At 41.2% G+C, this 9,571-nt stretch overlaps 1 long non-coding RNA gene across 3 annotated transcripts in view; it reads right to left on the minus strand.

Annotated features, from left to right (window-relative positions):
• Positions 1–9,347, minus strand: part of LOC101952186 (uncharacterized) — a 48,947-nt gene extending 39,600 nt beyond the window's left edge. For all 3 annotated transcript variants that reach the window (XR_010602254.1, XR_010602253.1, XR_010602252.1), the window contains exon 1: positions 9,124–9,347. This is a non-coding gene — a long non-coding RNA (uncharacterized LOC101952186). The remainder of the gene's footprint in view (positions 1–9,123) is intronic.
• Between the last annotated feature and the right edge of the window lie 224 nt (positions 9,348–9,571).

The following is a 9,571-nucleotide window of genomic DNA, read 5'->3' on the forward strand; positions in this document are numbered from 1 at the left end:
CAGGCTGCAGGCCTAATGGAAGTAAGTCAGCCTGAGGCCGGGACTCAATGGCACAAGCCACCCACAACCTATGATCTGTGAGGGTCTGTGAGCTAATAGTGAAAGAGCCGGACTAGCTGGGAAATGTGACAGTACTGACACTGGGGGCCTATGGAGCTCTAGACAGATATGAAAACTGCCTTCCTCCTGCAGAACCCTGGACATAGGTTGGTGGTAGGAGTGTAGCTGACCTCCCACAAGGTGAATCCATCCAAGGGCCCAACAGTCTCCCAGGTGCAAGCAGAGGCAAATTGCAACCCTCTGGACCTAGAATGGTGAATCTGACCCATTAGTTGTTTGGGAAGGTGATTCTCCCATGGAAAACATATGGGAAATTTACCCAATAAAAGCCTTCTCTTGCCTTAGGTAAAATCCCAGTGTTCTTAACACAAGATAAAATCCTAGTGAACACAATGCAGTTTGTAGTTTTAAAATGAGTTAGCAGGTCAAAGTAAACACTAGTTTCACCTGGAGCTGCCAACTTGTGTGAAAACTACAAAACTGCCTTGTCTTCACTAGGATTCTACCCCCTGTCAGTTACCATGAGTTAGCATATGCAAATTAAGAACATACCTTTTTTCCTAGTGAAAATGTACCCTGGTGGAATTGCAGATTCTGGAGGGTTAAACCTGAACTTTAAAGACTCTTGGCTTAGTCAGTGTTACCACTCTTCCCCATCCCAATATGTGAGTCAAGTAGCTAAGTTGGACAAAAAGAAGAACAGGAGTACTTGTGGCACCTTAGAGACTAACAAATTTATTAGAGCATAAGCTTTCGTGGACTACAGCCCACTTCTTTGGATGCATAAGTTGGACAGTATCCAGAAAGTGGCTTTGATGAGTAGGGAAGCATGGTGGAAGAAATACTTGAACAAAAACTAATGGAGGCAGAACTATAATCTTTCAGGCTTTTTAATCAGTTCAAATATATGTTTGTGTGTTTGGAAAATCAAAGCAAAATCCTTTGGATATTCTGGCATGTTGGAGGTCAGTAAAGTTGCCCTGTGTTGTAGTATGACACATATATCATGAGGCAATAGAAGAACTAAATATTCCCTTTGTTCATCAATACAGCCTTTCATCCATGTGTATTATAAACATTAATTATGGTAATTAAGCTTTGCAACACCTATGTGAGGGAGATAATTATTTTATCCAGTGGGGAAATTGAGACACCGAGCCCCACATTCATCCATTTAACTGACTGGAGTTACACCAGGAATGAGTTTAGCGCTGAGTCACAATTAGCCCAAAGTCACTGGAAGAGCAGGAAATAGAACCCAGGAATCCTGTTTGCCTATGTTTTGTTCTAACCACAAGCCCACACTCTGTTGCAAGGACTGGCTAATATTCTTAAAAGAAAACATCTTTTCCAGGGCCTTTTAGGAACAGCCATAGAAGGCTTAGAACTGGATGTTTCCTACCTGTTACATTTTGTGTTGCAATAAGTCAAAGCCATTAAGATGACAAGAAAGGGAGTTGGCGAACATGCCATGTTTAGAGACACTAAATTACAAATGATACCACTTGTAGGAATAGCCTTCCTGGCTATGAAGTTTTTGTAAAGTATTTTAAATCTGGGCATAAGTAAACTACAGTAATTTGGATAAAATTCCCCACCCTAAACTTAATCTAAAGCTTGATGTAAACCTAAAGCTTTGAGGTTCAAAAGTTTAACCAAAACCTTAAATTTTATTTTTATGCACTTTCTCCCTTACTTATTTTGTCAAAGATGAAAAGCAGAACCAAAATGATGACAAAAAACCTCTCTTTCTGTAGTTCAAGCACAGCAGAAAGCAGGAAGCACCAGAAATCTTATTTCTCATGAGATCAGATTTCTAGACCACAGAGATCTGGATAAGCAGTAGTATTCATTATCACTGTTTGCTATTTTTTTCCTATGACAACAGTGGATTATGATAATCCTGGGCCAATATTGAGTCTGAAAAATTGTTCATGGGAAAGGGGAACAATGCCTGCATCCCTTTACAGACACAATGGTTTGTGTTAGAAAAAAACTAGTCAGTTAACTGTCACCTGCAGCAGCTGCAGGAAGCCATTCACTGTTACTCTGGGCAGCACTAAAACGTTATGGACTATAGTGTTGCAATATTTATTGTTTCTTAGATGTAGATAGCTCCCTGTTTCTCTCCCTTGAGTTCGACACAGAGAGATGATCAGGTTCTTGTATGATCAGCACAGGGCCTATTGCAGTTTGTATAGTATTCCTGCTACATTTCTTTATATGGTGTTTGAAAACGGAGTACTTGGCATTATGTGCATGATCCTTTATAGATAGTAAAGGCAGGGTTCCTGTCCTGATCAGTGTAGTCATTGATAAGATTATATATAATGTATAATCATCTCTACTGACAGGACTTTCTCTGGTTGCTTTCTTCTGCAATCCCATGTAGCATTTTGGACCACCCTATTGATGAAGTGGCAACTAACCAACAAACTGCAGTGAATTGGGGGTGATTGTTATATGAATTAAGTGAGGGTTGATGAGAGGTGAGTAAAAAAGGAGTCAATTGTACCGGGGACCCGATCTTAGCGCCCCCCCACAAACATCTGTGTAAATAAAGTGAAATGGAGGGGGGATAAGGCCCCAGCAAATATGATGTAGTGGGGCCCAAAATTTCTCTCAACTGGCCTGAATGACACCATGAGGCATGTGTCAAAAAGCAAGTGACTATAAGCAACTAGAAAGTGCTTTAATCTCCTGGGATTAAGGCCCAAAGAGCCTGATTTCTATAATGAGAAATGGAGTTAAAGAAAAAACAAGACAAAAAGATCGAAGCCAGACCCGAGAATCCATTAATTGACAGCAGTACATAACAGCTAATCAGAAAGCTCCATTATGTCCAACATTTTGAACATGTGTTATAATTGTATTTGGTAATGTCTTTCTACAGCACTGAGATGCAGAGACTTCAAGGCAATTTACTAACATTAATGGATGTATCCCTGCAGCACCCCTGTGAGATGAGCACTGGTAGAACTATTTTTTCTATTGTACAGGTGGGTAAACTGAGGTGCAAGGAAGTTGTGACTTGCCCAGGGTACCCATCAAGTCTGTGGCAAAGATGGGAATGGAACCCAGTCATGTACTTTCCCCACCAGACAATAATTAATTAGGGCTCTGCTGTGCCTTATGGACCTAGGCCTGTGTCTGGAATAGTGCCTACTCAGACCATCCCAGCCGGAGGCATTGTGCATTAGGGGAGACAGAAAATTTCCTGGAGCTACTTGGACACAATGCAAGGATACTTGTACCTGTTACTATACTTGGGTGCAGTACAATATCCATTCCCCAGCATGGCCAGCTCTGTTGGTCAGCATGGATGGGTGCAGGGCAATGACCCCTCCCTCATTAGGGTGGCTTTCACTTGGAGTGTCATGAAGGTGTTACACTCAAGTGAGGTGAAATGTTGCAGTTGTGGCTGGTCCCTGTCCAAGCAGAGGATCCTTGCACTGTCTGACCCACTTTGCAAGCCCAAGCAGAGATCAGCCACCATTTGGCTTGCAGGAGTATATAACAAGCATGTTTATGTATAGCACTGCAATTGTGTTAGCAACATGCACTGAATCCCACTAACCACTGCACAGCAAGGTTCTATAGACCATATACATGGAAAATGGGATGTAATTGTGACTGAGTGACTTTGTAACTTTCGGGTGATTAGGGATTGCTTTCAAAGGCACTAATTAAAAAGGTTGAGTTTTCAATCCTCTGCCTAGGGACACAAGATCATCCCACTGCTTTTTCTAATGACTTTAATGAATTTTGTCTTTAAGTTGTCCATCAACTGTGCTTCATGCTGAGACTAGTGCTCTTCCTTTTTTGAAAAGGAGACTTAATTGCCTTTCCTAGCCCCTACGTGTGCCTCAATGGGGGGTGTTGTTGGTGCTTCATGCAAGTCACCAACAATAGAGACATGGATGTTAATTTTGTCAGTTCTGAAGAAAAAAAAGTCAAGGTAGGATAGTAGTGAGTTTAATGCTGTTCAAAGTAGGATAGTAGTGAGTTTAATGCTGCTACTCAAAGGAACAAATGATTTGATTATGTTTCATAATATAAGCTTATAGGATATTTTAGCTGTATCTTATCATTCTACTTGTCCAAATGCCTTTGCTGCAGCCTCAGTGCCAGATGTCTCTTAAAAGGCTTCATATGTCACTGCAAAATAATTGTTTCAGGGTCACTTCTTTGTTTTGTTTCCTCTAAGATCTATTGATTCCTACTCTCTCTGGGAGGAGGGTTTTATTGAGCTCTTGGAAAAGGGAACACTGCTTCTTCTGTTCAGAATAGGCTTCTGAAGCTTTAAATCCCTCAAAGGCAAGCAACAAGCTCAGCTAAAGTAGACATGCCGCAGATAGGAGGGGGAAATAGTAGTATTCTAATCTAATTTAACTTTGAATTGTTTTAGTGTCAGTGAAACTCAGTGGAGACCAAAGAGCGTGATGCTAATGAATAATGAAGGCCTTTTGACCCTGCCAAAGAGGTGTAGAGGGTCCTTGTCTAGACACATAATCTGTACTGGTTTAACTAAATGGCTTTGCCTGGGCTGAGTTAGATCAGCATCTTTCTCCATTTGCATATCCATGAGTTTTGCATATACAGGGCAGGTTGCCCAGGTAGCCTAATTTACTAACCATTAGCATAATTTTATGTCAAGAGTTCAGTATCTAGAAAGTGTCTAGAGCAGTAAGATTTACAAATAACTATACTGGGGGAATTTACAGGGTATCAGGACTGATGAATTTAAAAAAATAATCATGTGTGTATACTGTAGCAGTTGGAGTCTGTGGGTCAGAGTCAGGATTAGAACTCAGACTTCCTAGATCCCAATTCTGTGAGCCAGCCAAACTTGCCTTTCTATGGCATTTTCTATAAGCAAGACATTCTGTTCTATTCTATATACCTTTTAATATCATCCTTATCATTATAGTATTGGAGCATATTCCAGTAGTGCATTAAGCAATACGACTAGCATCTCATCTCATCCTTTCCCCAGGGGGAGGTTTGGGGGTGAAGTATCTAGGGTTTTGTTTTTGTTCAGATTTTTTAAATGAACATACTAGCATGTATTTATCTTGGAGAAGACAAGTCAAAGAAGCACACCTGGCACTGGGAAGAGAAGGGGACGATGCCTGTGGTGGTTTTTAGTTCTTCTGGGAATTTATCCAACAAGGACTGATCCCCCAAGAAAGCTCTGCCTCCTGTGCAGATGACCTTTACCTTGGTGGTAGAACGTTACATTGTGTTACAGAAGAGGAGCTGTTAAAGCACAAGAATGAAGGCTGTTGGTAAGCAAGCTTTTCGATAGCTTGGATCCAAGGCCTGGGACCTTAAATTTGACTTGATTCATAGATTCATAGATTCTAGGACTGGAAGGGATCTCGAGAGGTTATTGAGTCCAGTCCCCTGCCCGCATGGCAGGACCAAATACTGTCTAGACCATCCCTGATAGACATTTATCTAACCTACTCTTAAATATCTCCAGAGACGGAGATTCCACAACCTCCCTAGGCAATTTGTTCCAGTGTTTAACCACCCTGACAGTTAGGAACTTTTTCCTAATGTCCAACCTAGACCTCCCTTGCTGCAGTTTAAACCCATTGTTTCTGGTTCTATCCTTAGAGGCTAAGGTGAACAAGTTCTCTCCCTCCTCCTTATGACACCCTTTTAAATACCTGAAAACTGCTATCATGTCCCCTCTCAGTCTTCTCTTTTCCAAACTAAACAAAACCCAATTCTTTCAGCCTTCCTTCATAGGTCATGTTCTCGAGACCTTTAATCATTTTTGTTGCTCTTCTCTGGACCCTCTCCAATTTCTCCACATCTTTTTTAAAATGTGGTGCCCAGAACTGGACACAATACTCCAGCTGAGGCCTAACCAGAGCAGAGTAGAGCGGAAGAATGACTTCTCGTGTCTTGCTCACAACACACCTGTTAATACATCCCAGAATCATGTTTGCTTTTTTTGCAACAGCATCACACTGTTGACTCATATTTAGCTTGTGGTCCACTATAACCCCTAGATCCCTTTCTGCCATACTCCTTCCTAGACAGTCTCTTCCCATTCTGTATGTGTGAAACTGATTTTTCCTTCCTAAGTGGAGCACTTTGCATTTGTCTTTGTTAAACTTCATCCTGTTTAACTCAGACCATTTCTCCAATTTGTCCAGATCATTTTGAATTATGACCCTGTCCTCCAAAGCAGTTGCAATCCCTCCCAGTTTGGTATCATCCGCAAACTTAGTAAGCGTACTTTCTATGCCAATATCTAAGTCGTTGATGAAGATATTGAACAGAGCCGGTCCCAAAACAGACCCCTGCGGTACCCCACTCGTTATGCCTTTCCAGCGGGATTGGGAACCATTAATAACTACTCTCTGAGTACGGTTATCCAGCCAGTTATGCACCCACCTTATAGTAGCCCCATCTAAATTGTATTTGCCTAGTTTATCGATAAGAATATCATGCGAGACTGTATCAAATGCCTTACTAAAGTCTAGGTATACCACATCCACAGCTTCACACTTATCCACAAGACTTGTTATCCTATCAAAGAAAGCTATCAGATTGGTTTGACATGATTTGTTCTTCACAAATCCATGCTGGCTGTTCCCTATCATCTTACCACCTTCCAAGTGTTTGCAGATGATTTCCTCAATTACTTGCTCCATTATCTTCCCTGGCACAGAAGTTAAACTAACTGGTCTGTAGTTTCCTGGGTTGTTTTTATTTCCCTTTTTATAGATGGGCACTATATTTGCCCTTTTCCAGTCTTCTGGAATCTCTCCCGTCTCCCATGATTTTCCAAAGATAATAGCTAGAGGCTCAGATACCTCCTCTATTAGCTCCTTGAGTATTCTAGGATGCATTTCATCAGGCCCTGCTGACTTGCAGGCATCTAACTTTTCTAAGTGATTTTTAACTTGTTCTTTTTTTATTTTATCTGCTAAACCTACCCCCTTCCCATTAGCATTCACTATGTTAGGCATTCCTTCAGACTTCTCGGTGAAGACCGAAACAAAGAAGTCATTAAGCATCTCTGCCATTTCCAAGTTTCCTGTTACTGTTTCTCCCTCTTCACTAAGCAGTGGGCCTACCCTGTCTTTGGTCTTCCTCTTGCTTCTAATGTGTTGATAAAAAATCTTCTTGTTTCCCTTTATTCCCGTAGCTAGTTTGAGCTCATTTTGTGCCTTTGCCTTTCTAATCTTGCCCCTGCATTCCTGTGGTGTTTGCCTATATTCATCCTTTGTAATCTGTCCTAGTTTCCATTTTTTATATGACTCCTTTTTATTTTTTAGATCATGCAAGATCTCGTGGTTAAGCCAAGGTGGTCTTTTGCCACATTTTCTATCTTTCCTAACCAGCGGAATAGCTTGCTTTTGGCCCTTAATAGTGTCCCTTTGAAAAACTGCCAACTCTCCTCAGTTGTTTTTCCCCTCAGTCTTGATTCCCATGGGACCTTACCTATCAGCTCTCTGAGCTTACCAAAATCTGCCTTCCTGAAATCCATTGTCTCTATTTTGCTGTTCTCCTTTCTACCCTTCCTTAGAATTGCAAACTCTATGATTTCATGATCACTTTCACCCAGGCTGCCTTCTACTTTCAAATTCTCAACGAGTTCCTCCCTATTTGTTAAAATCAAGTCTAGAACAGCTTCCCCCCTAGTAGCTTTTTCAACCTTCTGAAATAAAAAGTTGTCTGCAATGCAGTCCAAGAATTTGTTGGATAGTCTGTGCCCCGCTGTGTTATTTTCCCAACATATATCCGGATAGTTGAAGTCCCCCATCACCACCAAATCTTGGGCTTTGGATGATTTTGTTAGTTGCTTAAAAAAAGCCTCATCCACCTCTTCCACCTGGTTAGGTGGCCTGTAGTAGACTCCTAGCATGACATCTCCCTTGTTTTTTACCCCTTTTAGCCTAACCCAGAGATTCTCAACACTTCCGTCTCCTATGTCCATCTCTACCTCAGTCCAAGTGTGTACACTTTTAATATATAAGGCAACACCTCCTCCCTTTTCCCCCTGTCTATCTTTCCTGAGCAAGCTGTACCCATCCACACCAACATTCCAATCATGTGTATTATCCCACCAAGTTTCAGTGATGCCAACAATGTCATAGTTGTATTTATTTATTAGCACTTCCAGTTCTTCCTGCTTATTCCCCATACTTCTCGCATTTGTATATAGGCATCTAAAATACTGGTTTGATCTTTCCTCCCAGTTTTGTCCTGACCCTCCTTTCTCTCTGCCAATATAGCCCACACTCCCTCTCGTTTCTGACCCATCTCCCCGGTCTCCATGTTCCCCACTTACTTGTGGGCTTTGCTCACCTGTCCCCGTCAAACCTAGATATTCTATGGGAAGCTAGTGTAGACAGCAGAGGACAACTTTGAGGTAGCGTGGGTTGCTGAGAAGATGGTGCAGTTGTATTCTGTATTTTGGACTTCTTTAACTAAACTGATTTTAAATTGATCAGAGTTTACAGTTTCGTAAGTGCATCTACACTAGGGGTCTAACAAGACCAATTTTACTTTCCATTTAAAATTGGAATTTGTATTTTAAAACGGATCTAATTATACCACTGAAACCCCCCAGGCTTCAGCAAGATTCAATCAACATAATGTTTCCAATGACTGAGTAGACAGGGTAGTGGATGCCACTATGTCTTCCCACGGTTAACATTAGAAGAGCTGAACTGGTTTTAGTGACAGTAGTCAGAGTGAAGTCATTTCTCCCATGCCCAGAGAGACTTCGCTGTAACCAGAACTGCAGTTGGCACATGGGAAGTCTTAGCTTGTTTAATTCTCCTTCATATAAAATGAAGATTCACACTAAGCAGGTTCCCCTATACATATGAAGATTTATTTGTGTATTAGTTGCATAATTTATTTTTCATGCACATTTACAGCATGCAATATAATGTCTTCTCTCGAGCCAGTAAACTGCTGTGAAAGCAGATTAACAATCACGCAGACTGTACTATAAATCCATAAGACTGATTGCAAAGCAAAAATCCTCAGGAAAATAGCCTTTGAGCATGCAGGTACTGTAATAAATCTCACCTCTTTGGTACAGAGGGTTCTGAGTGGGAGGGGCGGTTGCAGTAGAAATGAAGTCAGTTTTATTTTTGTATTAAAGCTGTTTCTTAGCCATAGGAGTGCAAACAGCCTCTATAGCCTTTATGTTTCTCTTTATTTTTCCTCCTATAGCTTCCTTGTGGATTCAGTTTCTCTTCCATGGTTTGTTTAGTTGATGACGATGTGATCAGTTGCTGGACCCCAACTAACTCACTATATATTTGAAATTCTATATATAGATAGGTGCTTGTGTTCCACTTCCACCACAACTCCTAAAAAGGACGCTGCCTGGATTAAAACCAAATGGAACATGGCATGCTCTCAGTGGGGTGTTTGAAGCTCGTTAAGAACCATTTTCTTTTAATTTTTCATAGCTGGTTCCAGAAATGCTACAGGTACATAGCTTGAGTACTTTGCTTCCAGATAATTCTAA

Source organism: Chrysemys picta, chromosome 6, assembly GCF_011386835.1.
Source record: "Chrysemys picta bellii isolate R12L10 chromosome 6, ASM1138683v2, whole genome shotgun sequence".
Taxonomy (NCBI): Eukaryota; Metazoa; Chordata; order Testudines; family Emydidae; genus Chrysemys; species Chrysemys picta.